This window comes from Pinus tabuliformis, chromosome 8, assembly GCF_031772625.1.
Source record: "Pinus tabuliformis cultivar Carrire ecotype Pingquan chromosome 8, CPIR1, whole genome shotgun sequence".
NCBI classification, from domain to species: Eukaryota; Viridiplantae; Streptophyta; class Pinopsida; order Pinales; family Pinaceae; genus Pinus; species Pinus tabuliformis.
In genome coordinates, this window is record NC_142294.1 from 1,950,291,915 (window position 1) to 1,950,317,906 (window position 25,992).

The 25,992-nt window shown below is 39.5% G+C and overlaps 1 pseudogene; it reads right to left on the bottom strand.

Moving 5' to 3' along the window:
• Nucleotides 1-11,299: 11,299 nt before the first annotated feature.
• LOC149244267 (uncharacterized) lies at nt 11,300-22,979 on the bottom strand (annotated as a pseudogene).
• Between the last annotated feature and the right edge of the window lie 3,013 nt (nt 22,980-25,992).

Below are 25,992 nucleotides of genomic sequence, written 5' to 3' on the forward strand. Positions count from 1 at the left end.
CCTAGCGAGGAGAATCTGAATGGCAAGGAGAAATTGAGTTAGTTCTTCCTTTGAAGTGTTCATCTCTCTTCGAAGATGTTTTTCGATTAACATCATCATCATGACATGATTCTCCTTCATTTTGCAAGAGTTCTTTCTTCAAAAATTTCACACTTGAAGAATTCTTTGACTTCGAAATTTTGGAGCATTCTCCAACTTCTTCTTGAACATAGCCTGATCCTTCATGTTGGGGTTGTTATCTCACCTAAATAGGATTAATAATTTCATGACTATGAACTCCAATACCCTTACCATTGTACCCCATTTTGGTCAACAATTTCATACCAATACCATTCTTATGTTTCTCAAAAGATGAAAAAGAGGCATTATCATTGTTAAAATAATGAATTGAACATGAAATATCTTTTACCTCCTTTTCTTCTTATGATTACTGGTCCTCTTCCTGAAGCTTAGCCATCTACTCCTTCTTCTCATTTGTAGACAAAGGGGTGGATGTGGACTCAAGGAAACCACTCATGTGATTTAACATATAAGCAGTGTTCTTTAACTGACATAGTGTACAATATTCATCAGTCATTCCATGACCACAAATTTGTTGAATCTTGGGAGAAACTTCGGTAGTTTAACATTCCCCAGTTTTCTCTTCAATGAAATTCTATAACATCAGGTGCAACTTATTATTTTCATCCTCTGCTGCCTCGATCAATCTTCTTAGTTCCATGTTCTCCACTTAGAGAAAAGAATTCATCTCTTCAATTTCTAAGAGTCTTGCATGCTAGAAACTTTCTCCCATGCTTACAATTTGGTCAAAACCTGCTCTGATACCATGTGATCTAAAAATGAAACTTGATCATCCTTAAACACTTTGCAAGTTGAATAAATTTAGGTCGTAAAAATGGTCTCGTAGATAGTAAATCATTCTGAGATAAATAGTTAAGTTTTCAATGAATTTAAATATGAAACAAAATCATGTGAAACACGACATGACAAAAATGAAGAAGAGAACAACCATGTGATAACGGAGTTCACCCCTCCTAGGCTACATCTCTAGGTACTTCTCCAATGGCTATGCCACTTTATTGATCTCAGTAACTAAAAGAGTACATTAAAAATGTTTGACTCATAGAGTAAACCTCCTTCTAGAGTGGCTCATGTTTCTCCTTCAAAGAAACGTTCTCCTTCAGAGAACTCTCACTCACAAGTTGACTCAACAGCAAAAAAAGCGATGGCATCAAAAGAAGGACTATCTCACTGAATGTGGCAACAATTCCTTGTACACATTCTAAGATCAAAAAACGCATATCCAACTGCTTCATAATGAAGTGTTGAAATGGTCTTTTTCCCACAAGCATACTGAGAGTAGACTGAAAATGGTTGCTCTAATGAAGAAACAGTTGATGCAGATGTGTATGGAAGGTTGGCAAACAATTGTCTAGGCTCTTTTCATGTGAAAAAGGGTTTCCATATGGCTTCAAAAAGCCATGAAATAGTCTTTGTCTTGCGAATTAAAAATACTTGGCTCTACAGATTTTCCAACATATAGTGTCCAAATCACAAAAAGAAGGCTTCCATTGAGTTCATAACACCCAAAACGCCTGTGTAGGCTCTTCTTGGGCTCAAAGAGGCTGAAAATTGACCAAGTTAAGCCTCTTGGAACATTTATCTACTATATAACCTGTAAAATGGAAAAATTGGCTAACTTTACGACGAAATCCCCCTTTTTGCTAACCGCCGAGAGACAATTTTGTCTAGGACCAGCGCTGATTCCACCATGAACGGTACAATTTATTGCCTCATTTAAATGCGACAATATGGCCTTAGCGTTGAATTTTTGGCCCCTATGGGTGGTTGTATGGCCACATAAGACTTGGGCCCGAGCTAACTTTCCACCCCCACAACTCCACTTCGTTGTGGTCACATGGGCATTAATAGGACTAGGGGTCGGGGTAACAGCTCACCCCTGCTAGCTTAGCTCCTGTCGGTAAACATTGGTAATGTGGTGTTTGATAGGACTGGGGCCCCGGCTAACTGCCCGTCCCCTCTGACTATGCGTCGGGTCATATGGTATGGCACATAACCAGGGGCATGGGCTAACTTCCAAGCCCCTCCCCCCAAACGCGCCCGAACTTGGCATTACATTTAACGACTACCATTGTATAATTAAGTATAATTTTCATGGTGTAACATTGATTCATTATGTGTAGTTTTCTTCCAGAGTTCTCGCATCCATAATTGTTTGCATCAACGTTTCGAACCATCCACTGTGGCTCATCATCAGGATAGATCAGTAATTCATTATGCTGGTTCGTTGGAGGTCACATGGTCGAACCTTGTCAGGTCAGTCAACTGAGCAACCAAAATTTTTGCATGCTAATCGAGGTCCACCTGGCGCCCACCCATTAGGCCATGTGGTGCCTCATCATTGGCCCACCTCACAACCCTTCAACCAATCAGAATCCACCACCTAGCCTCATACAGTCATGCCACATGGCATCATAGGATTGGTCCATCTAACACCACACCTTGCACAGTCAGTTGTATGACCTACCCAGTCAACGCTTCAAGTCGACATTTTAGCTCTTGGGAAAAAACTTCAAAACTCGATAACTTTCTCATACAATGTCAAATTGAGGCGATTCAAGTGTCCTTGGAATCAAAATGACGAGATCTACGATTTGTTGGCATTATGAGACAAGTATTGTCCTTGATGGAAAACCACACTGATGAAAAATCATAGTGCAGAAGGTCAGCAGCAAGGAATTGATGATCAGACTATAAGAAGAAGAGAAAATTCATATACGCAGGTTCATCAAGCCCAAGTCGCGTGTACACGCTGGTTGGCTTCAGTAAAAGCGCGTGTATGTGGAAAACTTATTTTTGGTCCATGGCGGTTATTCCTTGGAAGTTGTGCCTATGGTTTCGGACCATGGTGTCTCGACGGACGTGTCGATCCCTAGTTTTGAGGATGATGGTATTGGATTTCTATGGTTTTGGCTCTTGGTATTGAACAAGGCCTAAGGCTATATAAGGAGAAGGAAATCATTAGGCAAGTGTATCCGAAAAGTCTTGAATATCTGATGAAGTATTAGATCCAGTATGCAGGTTATTGGTTGATGATGTATTGCTTGATCTGAGCTAAGGAGAGATCTCATCGGTTGATGGAGAACAAGATCTAAGGAGAGATCGGGATCAAATGGTTTGAAATGAACTATTTTTATATGGTTGATTATGCGTGTTTCTAGATCTGCATACTGACGCAATGTTATATTCTGGGTATAATTGATATCTGGTACAGCTGCAAGTTATGAAAAGTTATTTTTAGATCTGTACACAGGTTGTCTTCAGTAAAACCGCGTGTATATGCGAGTTTCCTTCATTGAAGTAGCGTATATCTTTTGAAGCATGATTTTTGGGTTTGCAGTTGAGTCTGACTGATATTACAGAGTTCTGTAGTCTGCTCTGTGTTCTGGTGACAGGTGTTGACAGGGTTTCAGTGGTTCAGTGATTCAAAGATTGATGATGCTAGTATTGGTTGTTTTATGCTTCAATGATTTGTGAATGAATCATAGTCTTCAGATTGTAATGTTGTGCTTCAGGAATATCCAGTCTGAAAATTGATGAAAAGTGGTACCTGAAGGAAAGAAGATTGTAGGCCAGCACCTACGTACTAGTATCTTAGCTAGTACAAGAGCAAAGGGGGTTGGAGCTCCCTTCCAAGGAAGTTTGGAGAACGAGAGAAGGTTGAAGCCTTCTGCAGGTTGTAGCCTGTGTACTGGTATAAGGTTGCACCAGTACAAAAGATTGTAAATTGAAGTTCTTATTAAAGAAAAGATAGAGACGACTTGCAGCAGGTGGTTTTCACCCACATTGGGTTTCTACCTTATATCATGGTGTTCATGTGTGTGGCTTTTGTGTGATGATCTATTCTGTTACACTGCATCTGTTTACTCTTAATATGGTGAATAATGACCTGATGCACTTAACTGAAGATAAACTAACTGAATTATAAGTTTTCTGGTTATACGTTGTTTTCTTTAGACACAGTAGCGTGTACACGCTGGTTCACTTAACTGAAGTAGCGTATATGTTTCTGAGCATTGAAAAAAGTTTTATTGATCTGATAATACTGATTCACCCCCCCTCTCAGTATTATTTCCAACAATTGGTATCGGAGCAGGTCCTTCAGAGAAGCTTGATCGCTTGAAGGTAGATCGTTCATCATGAGCAACTACGAGAGAGAAGCATCAATCAGGCCACCGGTTTTTGATGGGACAAACTTCAATTATTGGAAGGTAAGAGTTACTGCCTATCTTCAATCTCTTGGTACAGAAGTTTGGGACATTGTAGAAACAGGCTACGCTTTTCCTTCAGCTACTCCTACAGATGCAGCCGAGAAAAAGAAGTATGAAACAAATGCGAAAGAAGTCAGTACCCTATTAGGATGTATATCCCAAACGGAATTCATGAAGGTAATGCACTACAAATCCGCAAAAGAGATATGGGATAAAATTGTCACGAGCTATGAAGGTGATGAACAGGTAAAGCGTGCTAAACTTCAAACTCTCAGGATTCAGTATGAGACTCTCAAGATGTATAATGATGAAAGTGTGGCTAACTATTTTCTTCGGGTAGATGAGATTGTTAATTGTATGAAAAATTTGGGTGAAGAAATAAAAGAGGCTATAGTGGTTGAAAAGGTTCTAAGATCATTGTCCCCCAAGTTTGAATCTAAAGTATCTGCAATAGAAGAAAAGGAAAATCTACGAATTCTTACTATGTCTCAGCTACATGGAATTCTAACTGCTTATGAAATGAGAAAGGGAGGTCCATCAGACAGAAGAGAAGTTGCTTTCAAGGCATCAGGCAAAGAAGATTATTATGAAGCAAACCACGAGGAAGAAGAATCAAATTTTGTCAGAAATCTTCAAAGAGGTTCTGGAAGGTTCAGAGGTAAGTTACCTTTTAGATGCTTTGCTTGTGGAAGAGTAGGTCATTATGCTGCAAAATGTCCTTATAAGGATAAAGGAAAGGAACCTGCCAGATGGAACAAGAAACAGAGTGCAAATAAGAAAAGCTACTACACTCATGAAGATAGTGATGGCCTATCGAATAGTGATGAAGATGAACGAGGTAATGAATATAATTTGTTAATGGCATTTGAAGATGATGATTATATGGATGTTATAGATGTGGATAATCTTTATGATGAAATTACTAGACTCAAGAGATGTATAGAAGAAAAGAATATGATCATTGATACTCTACAATTTCAAATTGATGAAAAGGAAAAACATCTTGAAAAACTAGAAGGTGAAATTGTTGGTCTTAGAAAAGAGATTGAGAAAACAAAAGCTATTAATCTTAAATTTGTTAAAGGATCTGAAACCTTGGATGAGATTATCAATGTGCAGCGATCTCCTCTGATCAAGACAGGTCTTGGATATCATGGAGAAACATCTCAAGCCTCTACCTCTAAAAGTTATCTTGATGCAGCAAGGAAAAGCGAGCAAAGACCAATTAAAAGTAATCAGGTGAATCAGGGACAGTTTACCTCAAGAACAAATAAAGACCATCAAGAAATTTGGGGACAAACTGCCTTAAGGACAAACAGAAGCTACAATCAGCCACAGGTAAAATCTTCCCAATTTGCTCCAAGAATAAATAGAAGCTACAATCGGTTGGATGATAGATCTGGTTATCACAGAAGTTTCTTTAATGGCCAATGCTTTTCTTGCCATAACTTCGGTCACAAAGCAGCTCAATGTGTTGCCTACAAGACAATCATGACTAGAGAAACTCAAAAGCAAGGGAGAATGACTGAAACCATGAAAAGGACTTATAACAACTTTTCGGTTCTTGAAAATGAAGTTGAATGATCTATTTGTAATAAATTTGGTCATGAAGACTCTGAATGCAGGAGCAGGTTCCGGAAGACAATTCAGAAGGAGAAAAACTCAAATGTCAGAACATGGAGAATAAAGGAACCACAACCAGAAAGATGTGGGATAGCCTTTTATGCAGAAGGTCAAGAAAGTCTATGGTACATTGACAGCGGATGTTCGAAGCATATGACAGGGGACAAAGAAAAGCTTGAGTCATATACCGCATTAGAAAAGGGGAAGAAAGTTTCCTTTGGAAACGATATCTCTGCAGCCATAAAAGGAAAAGGTGTGGCTCCATTGAAAGAGAAGGTCAAAGCTGGAAATGTTTTGTATGTTGATGGATTGAAGCATAATCTTCTGAGTGTCAGTCAGATGTGCGACCAAGGAACAGAGGTAATATTTAGATCAAATGGATGTTGTGTTCGTGATCTTGATACAGGTAAAACAGTGATCAAAGGAAGAAGGACTCCAAATAATCTATACATATTTGAAGAAGGACCACAACAATGCTATTTGAGCAAGGATGATGAACACTGGCTATGGCATCGTCGGTTGGGGCATCTAAGCTTTTCACAGATAAGGAAAGCATGCAAATATCAGGCAGTTCGTGGTCTTCCAGATATCAAAATTCCAGACAACACTATATGCAAATCTTGTCAGTTTGGAAAGCAAACCAGAACTAACTTTCTAGAGAAGGAAGGATCAGCTAGCATGCCTCTTGAGCTAGTACATACAGATACATGTGGTCCATTCAGAAAAAGAACACCTCGAGGAGAAGAATACTTGATATTATTCATTGACGATTTCTCCAGGTTTGTCTGGTTAGGACTTATGAAGCACAAAGATGAAGCAATCGAAAAATTCAAATCCTTCAAAGCCTTGGTTGAAAATGAATCAGGACATAAAATTAAGTGCCTCAGATCTGACAGAGGTGGGGAGTTTACCTCAAACGAATTTTTCGATTTCTGTGAAGAACATGGGATAAGAAGAGAATTCTCTACAGCTAGAACTCCTCAGCAAAATGGGGTGGTGGAAAGAATGAACAGAACAATCCAACAAATGGCCCGTGCTATGCTTGATGAATCGGGTACTCCCGCAACTTTCTGGGGTGAAGCTGCACATGCTGCGGTTATTATTCTTAACAAAACAAATGTCCGAGTAAACAGCACTCAAACACCTCATGAGCTCTGGAGTGGTGAGACTCCTTCGGTGAAGCACTTCAAAATATTTGGGAGCAAATGTTATATTAAGAATACTGATGAGAAACTTGGCAAACTTGAACCAAGAGCAGATGAAGGCATTCTTCTTGGTTATTCTCTATATAGCAAAGCATACAAGTGCTACAATAAAAGACTTGGTAGAATTGTTGACAGCATTTATGTAGTGGTTGATGAGAAGGGATATATTCCTAGGCAAGTTCATCATGAAGACATTGAAGAAGATGAAGGCTACCCCCAAAGGCAGAATGATGAAGAAGAAGAACCTCAAGAAGAACCAAAGGAGCAGACAAGAATAGAAGAGAAGACTCCATCCAGATATGTTCAAAAGAATCATCCAGAATCTCAGATTGTGGGGCAGAAAGAAGCAGGAATACAAACAAGAAGAAGAATTGCAGAAGCCTCAAGCTATTTGGCATTACTCTCTTCCACTGAACCACAAAATGTGAAAGAGGCATGCAAAGATGAATGTTGAGTCAAAGCAATGGATGAAGAACTTGAGCAGATCGAAAAGAACAACACATGGGAACTGGTTCCTAGACCAAAAGATAAGAATGTCATAGGGACAAAATGGGTCTTCAAGAATAAATTGAATGAAAATGGAGAAGTAATTAGAAACAAGGCCAGACTTGTTTGTAAAGGGTATGCGTAGCAAGAAGGGATAGATTTTGAGGAGACCTTTGCTCCTGTAGCAAGACTTGAGGCCATCTGAATGTTCCTTGCTCTCTCAAGCTTTCAAAAGTTCAAGGTATTTCAAATGGACGTGAAATCAGCCTTTCTGAATGGAGACTTAGAAGAAGAAGTATATGTTGAGCAGCCAGATGGTTTCATTCTTGGGAATGATCCAAATCTTGTATGCAGATTGAAAAAGGCTATTTATGGTCTCAAACAAGCTCCAAGGGCTTGGTATTATCGGTTGGACAAATATCTTCACCAACAAGGTTTTTCAAAAGGATCAGCAGATAGCAATCTCTATATGAAAGTTTAAAATAACAAATTGCTAATACTTGTTATGTATGTAGATGATATTATCTTTGGTAGCAATGAAGAGGCTATGAGTCAGAACTTTGCCTTGGTTATGCAGAAAGAATTTGAAATGTCATTACTTGGAGAATTGACATACTTTCTTGGATTGCAAATCCAACAAAATGAAGGAGGTATTTTCTTGTCTCAAACCAAGTACCTCAAGCAGATCTTGAAGAAGTATGGCATGGAAGATTCAAAGCCAGTTTGTACCCCCATGGTTACAGGATGCAGCCTCAGTGCAAATGACGAATCAACAGCAGTTCACCAACCCACTTATAGATCCATGATTGGGAGTTTGCTTTATTTGACAGGTACCCGGCCAGATATTATGCATGCAGTAGGAATTGTTGGGAGATTTCAAGCCAACCCAAAGGAAACTCATCTTCAGGAAGTCAAAAGAATCTTCAAGTATCTTCAAGGGACCCAAAACTATGGCTTATGGTATCCTAGAGATACATATCTCACTCTTCATGCTTACACAGATGCAGATTGGGCCGGAAGTGTGGATGATAGGAAAAGCACAAGTGGTGGTGCTTTCTTCATGGGTTCCAGATTAGTATCTTGGTTCAGCAAGAAACAGAGTTCGATTACTTTATCTACAGCTGAAGCAGAATATGTGGCTGCGGCATCTTGTTGCACACAACTTCTTTGGATGATGCAGACCTTGCAGGATTTTCAAATCACTTGCACGCCACCAGTCTCTATCTTATGTGATAATACAAGTGCAATCAGCATTTCAAAGAATCCAGTCATGCACTCAAAGACCAAGCACATACCAATCAAGTACCATTTTCTTCGGGAACAAGTGCTTGAGCAGAAGGTCAAGCTGGAGTATGTTCCTTCTAAGGAACAAGTTGCTGATATTCTCACAAAACCACTACCCAGGGAAACTTTTGAATATCTCAGACAAAAGCTGGGAGTAGTTGATGCTTCATCCTGCTGTTGAAGCTTGTCTGTTCTACAGAAAAGTTGGTATACGCAAGTTACGTAAGGGAAATCCGCGTATATACGCCGATTTATGCTGGGAAAGTCGCGTGTATGGTGTACGCGTGCTGCAGGAAGCATATCCGCGTGCATACGCTGTTTTATGCAGGAAAAGTCGCGTATATGGAGTTCTGAACAGCAAGGGTAGACTCCGGTTGGAGAAGATCTGAGATGGGTATGCCATAATTCTTCAGGCATAGTTTCAGGGGGTGCAGCAGGCACAGGTTCAGGGGGAGCATGTTCAGCACAGCAGAGCAGAGAGATCAACATGTACTCAGGGGGAGCACAGCCCTTTGCCCTTGATGCCAAAGGGGGAGAATAATTCTAAGGATCTTAGGGTTGCCATCAAGTCCAAAGGGGGAGATTGTTGGCATTATGAGACAAGTATTGTCCTTGATGGCAAACCACACTGATGACAAATCATAGTGCAGAAGGTCAGCAGCAAGGAATTGATGATCAGACTATAAGAAGAAGAGAAAATTCATATACGCAGGTTCATCAAGCCCAAGTCGCGTGTACACACTGGTTGGCTTCAGTAAAAGCGTGTGTATGTGGAAAACTTATTTTTGGTCCATGGCGGTTATTCCTTGGAAGTTGTGCCTATGGTTTCGGACCATGGTGTCTCGACGGACGTGTCGATCCCTAGTTTTGAGGATGATGGTATTGGATTTCTATGGTTTTGGCTCTTGGTATTGAACAAGGCCTAAGGCTATATAAGGAGAAGGAAATCATTAGGCAAGTGTATCCGAAAAGTCTTGAATATCTGATGAAGTATTAGATCCAGTATGCAGGTTATTGGTTGATGATGTATTGTTTGATCTGAGCTAAGGAGAGATCTCATCGGTTGATGGAGAACAAGATCTAAGGAGAGATCGGGATCAAATGGTTTGAAATGAACTATTTTTATATGGTTGATTATGCGTGTTTCTAGATCTGCATACTGACGCAATGTTATATTCTGGGTATAACTGATATCTGGTACAGCTGCAAGTTATGAAAAGTTATTTTTAGATCTGTACGCAGGTTGTCTTCAGTAAAACCACGTGTATACGCGGGTTGCCTTCATTGAAGTAGCGTATATCTTTTGAAGCATGATTTTTGGGTTTGCAGTTGAGTCTGACTGATATTACAGAGTTCTGTAGTCTGCTCTGTGTTCTGGTGACAGGTGTTGACAGGGTTTCAGTGGTTCAGTGATTCAAAGATTGATGATGCTAGTATTGGTTGTTTTATGCTTCAATGATTTGTGAATGAATCATAGTCTTCAGATTGTAATGTTGTGCTTCAGGAATATCCAGTTTGAAAATTGATGAAAAGTGGTACCTGAAGGAAAGAAGATTGTAGGCCAGCACCTACGTACTAGTATCTTAGCTAGTACAAGAGCAAAGGGGGTTGGAGCTCCCTTCCAAGGAAGTTTGGAGAACGAGAGAAGGTTGAAGCCTTCTGCAGGTTGTAGCCTGCGTACTGGTATAAGGCTGCACCAGTACAAAAGATTGTAAATTGAAGTTCTTATTAAAGAAAAGATAGAGACGACTTGCAGCAGGTGGTTTTCACCCACATTGGGTTTCCACCTTATATCATGGTGTTCATGTGTGTGGCTTTTGTGCGATGATCTGTTCTGTTACACTGCATCTGTTTACTCTTAATATGGTGAATAATGACCTGATGCACTTAACTGAAGATAAACTAACTGAATTATAAGTTTTCTGGTTATACGTTGTTTTCTTTAGACACAGTAGCGTGTACACGCTGGTTCACTTAACTGAAGTAGCGTATATGTTTCTGAGCATTGAAAAAAGTTTTATTGATCTGATAATACTGATTCACCCCCCCTCTCAGTATTATTTCCAACACGATTTTGTACTAGTCTCAAGCAATTCTGAGAACTTTTATTTTTGAGGCTATTTTGATCCCCTGGATTGTTGTGGATCAATAACTTTGTACTGGACTCATCTACTAGCTTCCCAGTTTGTTTTGATATTTCTTTCTGTCTTGTAGAATTGTTTATATAGAAGAAGGTTTATCTATTGATATCATTGGGATCAAGGATGAAAGGAAAGCAAAATAACCAATTACAACATAATCAATGTCCAATGGTTGTGTTGTTAATGAATATACACAATGGAAATTATTTTCATGCTTGAACATCCAATTTTATTTTATCATATTTAATAGTAATATTCAAAGGACTATTCATTGCCCATATCTCTACCACAAAAAAAATATGTCCATCACTAACAACAAGTCAAATACCTTGTTGACTCATCTTCTCTCCCTGTTGTTGCCCAACACCTAAATAATAGATCCCAGAGATTCCATCTAGCATCTACAACACATAGGAAGTGCCCACTATCAAATTATCCTAAACATCCTCACCCTTCCTCGTTGTCAATGTAAGTCCACCTAGTTCTCTCCCTATGTACTTATTCTTCTTTCACACTAGTGCATCTTCTAATATGACCGATCTAGTTGCAAACTCAAACTTGAAATTGGACCCCTCATTCAACTCTAGGAATGTCCTTTGCACCCTTTTGACTTGGTGCACTAACACTCCACCCTCGCACTAGGACCATGCATTCTGGCATAATTAAATATTTCTAGCCTTTTTCCAGATTTTACCATTGTCGAAAACTATCATGCCTGCTAAGAAAAGCTATCCCAACCAACCAGTTAGATTCTCTAGTTTGATATATCATGAACATCCTCCTCCCATCATTGTCAGGAAAAATACTTGGCTAAGAGATGTCATTCTTATCTTAGTTACTAGGCTCCCCAACATCGAGCATTGGCCCTTCTGCATTGTCAATATGGATTTTCCCAACAAAAGAAGCCAATCTTGACAATTATTACCTCCCCCAACCTACCACTTGCCGAGAGTGAGGTTGTTAATTTTCCCATGAATTTAGAGTTAGATGGTCAAAATTAAAAGAGAGTGTGACAATTGAATGTATCTCCATTATTTAATCTGGAACCTTACTTCCAATTCCAAAATATACACACTTATCATCACAATTATTATTTGTTTTAAATTAATACAATAATTTACACATCAAATTTAACATAAAATTCAAATTTAAACATTACCTATCTTTTCAGCAAAAATACATAAGTTGATTTCTCATTAGGTATTTGAAACTAGATGAAATGTATATAAAACTTGTCTCCTAACAATGGATTTTATTCCTCCTCAACTGTGTAAACACAAATTATATAATTGAAATGAAGAAGAAAATGTCAAAGGAATAAGAGATGTGCACATAAGATAAGGAAAGGAGAAGTTCTTGTTATTGTAGATGTACCTGAAGAAAAGGCCAATAAAATCATCATCGTTATTTTTGGGTTGTGGTCATCTTAGATTATATACTAGAAATAAACGTATGACTAACAACTTAGATTGTTTCCTTTCATATGTTTCATTAAAATTTTAATATTAAGGTATGGATTAATTAAAAATGTTAATAATAAAATAAAGCACTAGGTGCCTTAATTCAAGGATATGGAGCATGAACATTGACACATTATAACATTAATACTAACAACATATAATAATATTCTCATTGATTCAAGTGGATATTGGTGGCCACTTGCCTATTCCAATTAGACCTCCGTCAGTTTCATTTGTTTCCTTGTTTATTGCAGCATTTACTATTTTTAGTAGTTTTTTGGGTCCTAAACTTCCAAAGCAGTTTTGTCCCCCTAAACAATGTTTTTTTGAGGTCTGCAGTAGGCCCATAGCCATAGGCAATGGCCTAATGAAAATCCTATAGTACTCGGAGAGGTATTTCCAACAAGGTATCATACGTGCCAAATGGAGATAATATGACCAAGTTACAACCCCGGGAAGTTGGTTACCCAACAAGGCCCACAAACTCTTGGTGTTCCATCTCCTGGGGTTAGGGTTTTGGTTGTTTAGGGTTTTCCCTTGTTTTTCAATAATAAATAGGCCCTTTAGCCTCATTGTAATACAGTTCATATGCATGTAGCCGCCACATATCTTCTCAAAGATAAGCTATCATCGTCTGAGCTAGTTTATTTCCATATGGTTTGTAAGCATATTTAATATTTGATATTAATGAAATTAAGTGTTATTTATGTTGCATATATGTGTTTATGGTTATATCTGTGATTTGTTACATTCATGTTTAAGCTTGGATCACTCATGGCCTAACAGTGGAATCCAAACAATTCATTTTCATCATGGAAACATAAAAATAGAAGGATGGTACATAGTAAATTAGGTGTGTACACATCCATAATGTCAAGGATAAGTGTAAGGCTATCTTTTGTAATAATTCATTTTGGGTTGTATTTTGGGAATTTTCCAAAGATTAAATTTTAGTATTAGGTTAATTTAAAAAAAAAAAATTGTTAATTTTTTTTAAGTTTGTTCATTTTTATTTTTTGAAACATAAATTATCTATTTTATTTAAAATAAAGTTATTTACTAAAATCTCAATAGAGTTGGATTTAATGGATTTAATAGTACAAAATGAGTTTTTCACTATTGGGTAAGGTGCAATTCCTATTAAGATCTAGCCTAAAGTCATGAGGGCACCTTGAGGTAGTGGTTGAACATGTGATTACACTCAAAGAGATTGTTGTAAATGATCTTGTGACCCATGCCCACATAATTGGATCAAATCTCAACTCTGTGTCCTTCAATTTTTCAACCTCTAGGGTATAGATTGATCGATGATATGGTGTATTGTTAAGGAACTCCCTTACTATTTCAATGGTCCAAACGCCACTAGTTTATATCCCATGTGTAACAGCCCCTGGTTGATTTTCTGTTGAAAATGCAACAAGATGATGGAGCTTAGTGAAAAGAAGTCGCCTTCACTATGTGGGCCCGCAGGCTATTTTTGGCGCAATGTCTATTTTCAGACATATGGATCATGGTCTATGAGTTCCAGGATACTATTTATGGATGATTGGTCATGTTGGTAAAAATAGATGGACCTTTATTTTTAGACATATGGGCAGAGTCTATTTTTAGACTGCCAGTCTAAAAAAAGAACAGTCGAATATTATTAGCTCTTAATAATATTTGGACTATAAACATTATCTTATCCTTTTGCAGCACTTCAGTTCGAGCTACAGATGTGGCACATGCAACTGCCAGAAGGAAATACGCTTTTCCTATGGGTTAGTTGAGCTATTGCATGATGGACTTCAGTGAGAACTCAAGTGACTGAGTTTGGTGGAGTTGATTGAGGAGTTGATGGAGTTGTGTTCATTTTGACTTAGTTGAACTAGTTGTATTTAGCCTAACTGCCAAATACATTAGTGATGAGTGATGTGAATTAATTATTAATTAATTCAATAATTATTAACTCATAAATCAACTAAAGAATACATCAGTTAACTCAGTGCATTGACAGTTCAGTGAAGACAAGTGTTAGAGGTGGGTGAAAGGGTGAGACTACTATCAGTTGTGACTATAGCTGTGCATGAGATTTGCACAATTACTGATTGAGACTACCAATGAGGATTGCGCAGTACAAGCCAAGGGAATTTGAACTTGGATCTGATATATTCTCAACTTGGATTGCGCAGTAGAGGCAGGCAAATAGTGGAGGAGATTTGAACCCGTGACTTGTTCAAATCTGAGCTAGTTTGTGTGTAGCATGTGGAGATAGTACTGAGTACTTGTGAGGAGTATTGTACTATGTATTGTTACATGTTCTCTATCATTATAATATACATATAGTTGGGGGTTTTCAGCTGTATGCTTTCCCCATTACATATTGTGTTGATATGTGTGATTGATGTTTCAATGTGCGCATGTGATTGTTTTTAATTCCGCAAATTGATGATCAATGGTAGAGGAGGTTATGTATTATGCATGCATTCCAAAAATAGTGTATAATCAGGATAATCTTTGTGAATAAGTGTTATATTATTCAAATTTCTACATGGTATCAGAGGGAAGTTGATCATCAGATCTATTATTTAGAAAGTGATTACATTTTATTTCTTCAGGCAGAGTCTGTAATCGGGCTAGGTAGCCTCTGGATTCATCCTTCTTTTGGAAGGTGAGATATCCGGTAAATTCCCATACAGTTAATATTTGTACGAGAAATAATTTGTTCTCACGAATTTTAGATCAGAAGCGGTTGAGTTTTGAGCTGGTGGAATTCGAATTTGTAGCAGTGTTTTCTTGGTGTGGAAGTTGAAATGTCTTTCAATGGATTGCGATTGGAGTATGCCCTTGAAGGCAGCTCGAATTATATTGCATGGAAAGACAGGATGGAGGCAGTGTTAGATGACAATGGGTTGAAGGAGTTCATAGACGCTGAGGTCCCAAAGCCTACTGATGCTGCTCAAGTTGAGGCTTGGCAAAAGAAGGCAGCAAAGTGTCGAAGGATTCTGTTGGAGGGCATGAAGGATCACATTGTATCCAGCCTGCATGGAAAGGCTTCTCCATACTTGATGTGGAAAGCATTGATAGATTTATTCCAAAGCAAGAGTGACTAGAGGAATTTGGCGCTCAAGGATAAACTCAAAAACATTAAGTGTGAGAAAGGAGACAGTATGCCCAAGTATCTCACGAAGTTCACCCAATGCCGAGATGAGCTGGGAAGTGTTGGGGTGACTATCGATGATGAGGACTTGGTGAGCTTGGCTCTCCTTGGTCTTCCAAAGAGTTGGCATTCCTATCAGGACTCTGTCAATGGTCAGGAGAGATTTCCAGGATGGAAGAGACTTTGGTCTGATCTTGTGCAAGAGGAGATCAGGCGGAATACCAGGGATGGATCTTCATCAAAGGCATCTGATGAAGAAAATTGTGCTTTGGCTGCCAAAGCAAAGAAGGGGAAGAACAAGAAAGCTTCTCATTCCGGTGCGAAAGCCAAGAAGCAGGACATGTCCAAGGTGAAGTGCTTTCATTGTCACCAGCACGTACATTATGCCACAAATTGTCTGTAGAAGAAGAAAAATAAGAAAGTTGTTAGATCTACAGCGGGAGAGGCCTTAGCCTTGCAGTTTGAGCTAGATTTTTCGCTGATCGCATGCTTGGTATCAAGTGTGATGGGATCGGTATGGTTTTTGGATAGTGGTGCGTCTTTTCACATGATAGGAGATCGAGATTTTTTTCTGATCTGAATGAGAAAGATCTTGGAGTGCACATCAAGATGGGCGATGATGGTAGATACAATGCGACCGGTATCGGTACCATTTCCTTTGAGAGGGAGTCTAGTAAACCCTTCGTATTGAGTGATGCATGTTCCAGGATTGAAGAAGAATCTTATCTCTATGGAAATGTTAGAAGACAAGGGATATGATGTTGTCTTCAGTGAGGGAAAGGCTTTCCTGCGCAGTAAGACAATTAGAAAAACCCAGAAGATAGGGGTTCGAGTCAAGAACCTTTATCGATTACATGTAGATGGCTGCACAGCAATGGCATGCAAGGCAGAAGGATTGGTGATCCAGGATGATGGTGAGTTGTGGCACCGGAGATTGGGCCACCTTCACCATGGAGCCTTGAAAATACTGCAGCAGATTTCTATTGGGCTTCCTAAAGGCACTCTTGCGCAGTCAGATCAGTGCAAGGGGTGTACTTTGGGAAAATTTGTGAAAGCTACCTTTCACGAGAAGGATAGTCACGCCACGACAATCCTTGAGAGAATTCACACAGACGTGTGTGGACCTTTCTCAGTAGCTTCGACAGCAAAGCACAAGTACTATGTGATCTTTGTTGATGATTTCTCTCGAAAGTGTTGGATCTTCTTCATGTAGAAGAAGAGCGAGACATACTCAAAGTTTTGTGAGTTTAAAGCACTGGTCGAGAAGGAATCGGGGAAGAAGGTGAAGGCTCTTATGAGTGATAATGGTGGTGAATTCATCTCTGGCGAGTTCAAGGACTTCTGCAGCGCAGAAGGGATTTGAAGAGAGCTCATATCTCCCCATAACCCACAACAGAACGGGGTTGTTGAGCGGAAGACAGAACGATCGTGGGTGCTGCACGGGCAATGTTGCATGAACAGGGCCTACCCCTTCACTTGTGGGCAGAGGAATGCAATATTGCAGTATATGTGCAAGACCGTTGTCCTCACAAGATAATTGGCATGAGTACACCCGAGGAAGCTTATTCTGGTAAGAGGCCTGATATTTCTCATTTGAGGATTTTTGGTTCTCCTGTTTACATGCACGTGACAAAGGATGCCAGGAAGAAGCTGGAGCTGACCGCAGAGGTTGGGATATTTGTGGGGTACACTGATACGCCCACAACTATCGTGTGTATTTGCCAGATAGTTGCAAGAATGTTGTGCGACGGGATATCAAATTTCAGGAGGAGAAAGCCATGAAGTGTTCGCTTGAGAGGGAGCCACACTTGCATGCAGATGAGGAGCTATTAGTTCCTAAGGATGAGCTTCAGGATGTGGATCAGCCACAAGATGAAGTTCATGGAGTGGAAGAGACCACTCATGCAGCACCAACCATCAGAGGGCGAAAGCGCACTACAGAAGCTGAGCGACTGGCTCAAGATGCAGAGAAGGTTGTAGGACCACCTACAACACAGTGCAGATAGAGACAGTCACCTAATCGGTACACTGGATACATGGCTCTTGTAAGCAAATGTGTCGTGACTGAGCCATCCTCTTTCGAGGAAGCTGTGGAGGATCCCGCATGGGTAGATGCCATGGTGGAAGAGTATGATTCGATTGTCAGAAACAGTGCATGGGAGATTGTCCCAAGACCAGAGGGGAAATCAGTGGTGGGTTTGAGATGGATCTACAAAGTGAAGCAAGCAGCTGACGGGAGTGTGGAGAAGTACAAGGCAAGATTTTTTTCCCGAGGCTTCTCACAGATAGAGGGGATCGATTATGAGGAGACCTTTCCACCTGTCGCAATGTATTCTTCCATACGGACGATTCTTTCTCTCTCAGCGCAGATGGGGTGGCACATCCATCATATGGATGTGAAGACTGCTTTCCTCAATGGAGTCATTGAGGAGGAGGTGTACATAGAGCAGCCTGAAGGTTTCGAGATCTTCAGCAGCGAGTCGCATGTGTGCAGGCTCAAGAGAGCGTTGTATGGGTTGAAACAAGCACCTCATGTTTGGTACACACGGATAGACATTTATTTCACCGGACTTGGATTCTCCAAGAGTGAGGCGGATCCTAACCTATACCAGATTGTGGTGGAGGGTAAGTTGTTGATCATTGTACTTTATGTAGATGATTTTATTTTGACGGGAGATGAGCTGTTGATACTTTCATGCAAGGAGGATCTTGCTAGAGAGTTTGAGATGAAGGACTTGGGCCTCCTTCATTATTTCCTGGGATTGGAAATTTGGCAGCGCAGTGATGGACTATTTGTTTCTCAGGGTAAGTATGCCCGGGAGATACTGGAGAAGTTCAACATGCATGGTTGCAAGCCTGTTGATACTCCTCTTCCTGGAGGTTGGAGGAAGGAGGATGCTACTTTAGCGGAGGTAGTGGATGCCACTATTTATCGACAATTGGTGGGGTCGCTTATGTATTTGGTCAATACATGACCCGATATTTGCTATGCTGTTAACCAGCTTTCACACGCTATGGTTAAGCCAACCAAGCTCTTCTGGAAGGTAGGACAACATGTATTGCGTTATCTCATAGGCACATCGAGATATGGATTGTGGTACAGACAGGAGGATGAGGTGAAGCTATGTGGCTTCACGGATGCAGATTGGGCAGGGAGCCCAACGGACAGAAAGAGCACATCTGGAGGGATATTTAGTATCGGGTCAACAACAGCTTCTTGGTACAGTAGGAAGCAGAGATCCGTGGCACTCAGTTCAGCAGAGGCCGAGTAATAGTATATGGCAGCAAGTTTGGCTACATGCAAGGCTATATGGATGAGGAAGATCCTGGTTGGGTTGTTCGGGTCACACTTGGAGCCTACTGTGATTTATTGTGATAACCAGAGTTTCATTAAACTCTCGGCTAATCCTGTATTTCATGATAGATCCAAGCACATCGACATCAGGTACCATCATATCAGATATTGTGTGCAGTGGAGAATCATGTTACTTTCATATATTCCCACGGAGGATCAGGATGCCGATATCTTGACGAAGGTGCTCACCAGGAGAAAATTTGAATACCACAGAGGCAGGATAGGGGTTACAGATAATCCATATCTTGTTGAGAGGGAGTGTTGAAAATGCAACAAGATGATGGAGCTTAGTGAAAAGAAGTCGCCTTCACTAAGTGGGCCCGCAGGCTATTTTTGGCGCAAAGTCTATTTTTAGACATATGGATCATGGTCTATGAGTTGCAGGATGCTATTTATGGATGATTGGTCATGTTGGTAAAAATAGATGGACCTCTATTTTTAGACATATGGGCGGAGTCTATCTTTAGACTGCCAATCTAAAAATAGAACAGTCGAATATTATTAGCTCTTAATAATATTTGGACTATAAACATTATCTTATCCTCTTGTAGCACTTCAGTTCGAGCTACGGATGTGGCACATGCAACTGCCAGAAGGAAATACGCTTTTCCTATGGGTTAGTTGAGCTATTGCATGATGGACTTCGGCGAGAACTCAAGTGATTGAGTTTGGTGGAGTTGATTGAGGAGTTGATGGAGTTGTGTTCAGTTTGACTTAGTTGAACTAGTTGTATTTAGTCTAACTGCCAAATACACTAGTGATGAGTGATGTGAATTAATTATTATTTAATTCACTAATTATTAACTCATAAATCGACTAAATAATACATCAGTTAACTCAGTGCATGGACAGTTCAGTGGAGACAAGTGTTAGAGGTGGGTGAAAGGGTGAGACTACTATCAGTTGTGACTATAGTTGTGCATGAGATTTTCACAATTATTGATTGAGATTGCCAATGAGGATTGCGCAGTACAAGCCAAGGGAATTTGAACTTGGATCTGATATATTCTCAACTTGGATTACGCAGTAGAGGCAGACAAACAATGGAGGAGATTTGAACCCGTGACTTGTTCAGATCTGAGCTAGTTTGTGTGTAGCATGTGGAGATAGTACTGAGTACTTGTGAGGAGTATTGTACTATGTATTGTTACATGTTCTCTATCATTATAATATACAGATAGTTGGGGGTTTTCAGCTGTATGCTTTCCCCATTACATACTGTGTTGATATGTGTGATTGATATTTCAATGTGCGCATGCGATTGTTTTTAATTCTGCAAATTGATGATCAATGGTAGAGGAGGTTATGTATTATGCATGCATTCTGCAAATAGTGTATAATCAGGATAATCTCTGTGAATAAGTGTTATATTATTCAAATTTCTACATTTTCCGTGTAAATAAAATAATACCAAGGTAATGGGGCACGTATTCCAAGCTGAATGGAGGGAAAACATTATAATGAGCATAACTTGTGGTTTATTAATGGCAAAGTCATTGGAAAAGGAAAAGAGACAATAAATAGAATTTAACTATGAGAATAAAAGAAAATTGGAGAAAAGGGAGGTGAAGAGACACAAATTTGCATGCAAGGGAAATTAGAGAGAAACTGAAGTAAAATGATACATCAATAATAAAAAGGCATCAAAGAAACAGTGGAAGGATTTTTTCAGTCCCATATTTTGTCAGTTTAGCATTTGTCTCTCTTACACTATTGCACGATTAGAGTATGCTTCGATCACTCTAGCATTCACTTGGATTCGAAAGAAGACAAGCAAGAAAACAAGGATAAGCAAGGAAGTGCAAGGAGATAGTTGGATCAGTAGCTATCGCAGAGTTACTTTGCAGGTAACAAGTTGCATGTGTGATCTCCTTGTTGGTTTTTGGATGCATGGTATATGCATGTGGTTCCTTGGTTATGTGTTGTCAATGGTTTCAATCTTGTCTTTTCATTCCCTAGACAGCCATGATGTAGTGGGTTCCACATTTTTGTTTTTTGATTGGTTCTCAAGTTTCCTATGGTTGTGGGTTGGGACAAATTCTTTGAATCCCTGGAACAACTTGGGTTCCCTGGAGGTTGTGGGTTGAGATAGGAGATCTTTGGAGCCCTGTAAAATCTTGGGTTCCCTAGAGGCTGTGGGTTGAGTTACTAGTTCCTAAGGCCTTGGATATCTTGGGTAAAGACCAATATGGTTGATGTTAGTGATTTTTGGACCGTATAAGTGAGATCACTATGCTTGAGCATTGAGGTGTTTTGTCCTCTAGAAGCCCTAGTTGGTTTTATTTTGGTTTAAGCCTTATGATCCCACATTCATGCTTGGAATATGGTGCGAGGGTGATTGGCTAAACGAGAGATTTGGTTTATCCCAATCTATGGTTGAGTGGTACGTGGAAGTATCTGACTTGGTTGGACTTTTCATATGCTAATATGAGTTATTTTCCTATTGTGATCTACGGGCATTTGTGTTAGTTATTATGGTGATCCTATGGTTGATTTGAAATAGTTTCTATTATGGTTATATGCTTGTTATAGGCATGGTTTTATGATATGCTCTAGTTATGGCTCTTATTCATGATTTGATAAGTTATTGGATGATTGATGAATGCATGGACTAACATGTGTTGTTTCGGCTAGCTTGAGAGGGAATTGAACCTTCTTGGTGATTTCAGATGAAGTTTAGAAGTTTATGATCGGATATGCATTCATAACATGTAGCTTATACGTTTACTATCTATTTGACAAAATGTCTATCATGTATTAGGTAGGTACTAGTCAAGATCTTGCTCAAGCTTTGATTGTTTAGAAATGTTATCATCATTGTCATGATTCTAGAAAGTTATAGGCGGTTTTGGGTGGTGTTTTGGAGGCTAGCCTGCAAAAATTTCATAGATATCACAACTTCATGCACAAAACAGAGGATTTTGAGTCATAATCGCATGGAGAGAGGCTCGTGGGTACAGTTATAGCCTCCCAACCACATGCAAGAAGTGTTATGGGTGTGGTTCATGAGTAAACCTAGTGAAAAAGAGTTCCAACTCAGGGATTGATCATTTTGGGTGGTTGGTAGGCTCCTAAGTGGTTTGTTGGCCCTAAGGGATGTCAGTTTTACTTCCATTCTATAGGACCTACTTCCATAATTGGAACTTGGAGGTCGGGTCATATCATGGTGACACTCAGCTCATGTTTACCCTAGAGAGCTTATAAAAGTGGCTAAATGTGGGAGGGGTAGTTTATAGGGTCGTATCAAAGCGTCTAGGTTCAAATGCTTAGACTAGCTGGGATAAATGCATAATGATATGCATGCATGTTAATTTTATAAGTGTCTACTATGCATGCATTGTGGTGGTCATTATTGCAGTTTTGTGTTATCATGCAAGATGTTGATATATTGATGTCATTATCTATCTATATCATGCTAATCTGGATTTATTGTGTAGACGAGATAACCTCCCATGAAATACACTGGAGTATGATTTGATTATGTCTATATTTGGTTTATCTAACATGACATGTTTGTAGGAGATAGAAGATCAGAGATAAAAAGCAGAATGGACTACAGTTCACATGACTCCCCTTACAGGGTTGATGTGAATTCATGGAATGGGAAAGGTCACTTGGGAAGCAAGGAGAAGATTACTCTCCTAATTTAGTAGATACGCTAAGAAGTTTGAAGATAGGGATTAGAAGTTGCAAGACAGATAATAACAGGTTGATTGAGGCACATGAAAGACTTGTCAAATCTCAGGAAAAGAAAGCAGAAGTTAATGAAATCATCCTTTAGAGCCTTTCATATTTGCAGAAGCAGTGACAGCTAAGGATCACTCAAGGGCAGGAAGAAAAGATAAATGGGGCATATGGCACCAGGTCTCATAGAGGACACAGGATGGACAGGGATGACATAGTCATAGGTGGCAGATCTTTGGATATACCTGACATACGAGCTAACAATCATGGATTTTATTATAGCTCCAATTCTGAGAGATATCATTGTCATTATCACCAACATCCTTATAAGAGGAGTGAGAAGCAATATTTACCAGAGGAGTTCAAGAAGTAAAAGCCTCCTACGTTTGATGGGGATGTGAATAAATCGGAAGATGCAGAAGAATGGCTACTTAGGATGAAGAAGTTCTTTGCATTTCATGATTATTCAGAGAATACGAAAGCCAAGATAGTTATCTTCAGTCTCAATAGAAAAGTAGATATCTGGTGGGAATATTTGAAATGTGTTAGAGGCATCAAGGTCAAGGAGTTGAGTTGGAATGAGTTTAAAAGACTCTTCAGGAAGAAGTACTTGTCTGAGAGATATTATGATGGAATGGCAAAGGAATTCTATGAACTTAAGATAGGTTCCATCACAGATGAAGAGTATATAACCAGGTTTCTGGAGTTATTCAGGTATGTGCCCTACCTCAAGGATGAGAAGACAAAGTTCCAAAGGTTCATTAGTGGATTGTATTTAACATTTAAAGATCAAACTGAGTATGATGAGCCTAGGTCATTGGAGGAAGTCATCGGGAAGTTGACGCATTGTTATGAGTATTCCAAGTGCAAGTTTGAGCCTAAGTGGGATTAGAAAAGTAATGAGAAGACTAAACGAAATTGGGTTAAGAAGTGAGGAAGACTCCAGGATGCAGGTGAAAAGAAGGATGTAGTGTCCTATAAGAAGTTCAATGTAGTTAACAAGGACATGGATTTCAGCCTAAGGAGCAGAATAAGGGTAATGGCATGGAGCCTTTGAGGTGTTGGACTTGCGATGGAGAGCATCGCAAGAGTGAGTGTCCTCACATCGTAGTGGTAGACCTTAGATTTACAGTTCTTAGAAGGCACAAATAGTTGGGATGTTGGTCAGATTATTCCTTGGATTTATGTAGTAGTGGATAATATGCAGGAAGATCATCAGGTGTCCATTATCGAGATGGAAGATAAGCTTCATGATCAAGTTGTTTCCATTTTGATTGATCATGGATTGATTTATAATTATATCAGTCCTGACCCGGTGGATAAGTGTTGCTTGAATAAAGAAGTGAGTGCAAAATCCTGGTTGGTGCAGTGGGATACAGGGACCAAGAGAAGAATTCATCATTAAGTAAGATCTTGTGCATTTGAGATGAATGGTATGCCTACATTATCACATCTAAATGTGTTTCCTTTGGGTTCATATATTATGATTTTGGGCATGGATTGGTTGTTCATTCACAGGACTAAAGTGGACTGCTACGATAAGGCTATTGAGTGCCTAGATGATGATGGGGAAAGGAGAATTTTATAGAGAATGAAGAAGCCTATATCAGTGAGAACAATTATAGATATGTAAGAAAAGTTCAGTTGTCAGAAGAAATGTGCATTATTTGCAGTTCATATCTCTAGTGATAAAGGGAAGGATGTTGAGGATGATGAATTCCTAAAGAGGTATCCTATTTTGTAGCATTTTTAGGATGTGTTTCTTGCAGAGATTCCAGAGTTGCCTCCTCATAAAGAGGTGTACTTTTCTATTGAGTTGATATTGGGAGTAGCACCAACATCTAAGGCACCGCACAGGATGAGTACTCTAGAGTTGGTGGAATTGAATTTGCAACTTAAGGAAATGCTTGATAAGGGATACATAAGGCCAAGTGTGTCGCCTTTGGGTGCACCAGTATTGTTTGTAAGGAAAAAGGATAGTACTCTCAGATTGTGCATTGATTACTGGCAGTTAAATAAAGTGACTATTAAGAATAGGTATCCATTTTCACGGATTGATTATTTGTATGATCAATTGAAGGGAGCTGTAATTTTTTAAAAGAATGACTTGAGATCAAGATATCATCAATTGTGCATCAAAGAAAAACGCATCTACAAGACTGCGTTTCATACAAGCTATGGACATTATGAGTTTGTGGTGGTTCCTTTTGGTCTTACCAATGCTCCAACCACTTTCATGTGTTTGATGAACAGTGTGTTGTGTCATTATCTGGACAAGTTTTTGATCATGTTTATTGATGATATATTGATATACTCCAAGAACGAGGAAGAGCATGCAGAGAACCTACCAATAGTGTTGAGATTGTTGAGAGAGCATCAATTGTATGTGGAGCTCAGAAAGTGCAATTTCTTTCAATCTCAGATTCACTACTTGGGACATGTTGTTTCCAAGGAGGGGATAGCAGTGGACTCGGAAAATATTAAAGCTATCATGAAGTGGCCAACTCCTAGGAATGTGGATGAGGTTAGACATTCATGGAACTAACATGTTATTACAAATAGTTCATCAGGAACTCCAGATGGATTGGCTATCATATTACATCTTTGCAAAGGAAAGTGAAGAAGTTTGAATGCATTGAGGAGTGTGCAGCTAGTTTTAAGCAGTTGAAGCATTTGCTTATAATGCTCCAGTTTTGAAGATTGCAGATCCTGATAAGGAGTTTGTGGTCTATAAAGATGCTTACAAGGAAGGACTTGCTTGAGTTATGATGAATGTTGGGAGAGGGATCCCCCAAGGGCAGTTTTGGGACTAAAATTCCATGTTTGAGTCAAATTTTGTAATAAAATTGTAAAGTCTCCACATTTTGTGGTCGCTGAGTGCGATGGTGTCATGTGTCATAAAGGGTAGTCCACCCTTAGTTTTATAAAAAGAAATCGGCTGTAAGAGATTGTATAAAAAGAGTTAAGCTCTAAGTAGTTAGATACACAACGTAAGAGAGTCATAGCTCTGAAGTAAGAAGTCTGAGTCTTGGGTTGTAGCATAGGTAGAGGCTCTGTCGCTGAGTGCACAGAGGCCTAGGGTAGAAGTCCGCAACTGAGTGCGCGGACCCCTACAGCTATGTGCGCAGGGTGGATAGAGTCTGTAATCACTTGGAAGATATCAATAAAGAGAAAGATTTGGAATTCACACGTCTTTGTTCTGTTGATGCATCTTGATGTGTTATGTATGAATTTACTTTATTACGCTTATGCGATGCGCGAATGAATGCAATTACATTGAATAATTGAACGCAATTACAAATATCTATTTACACGGTGTCAAC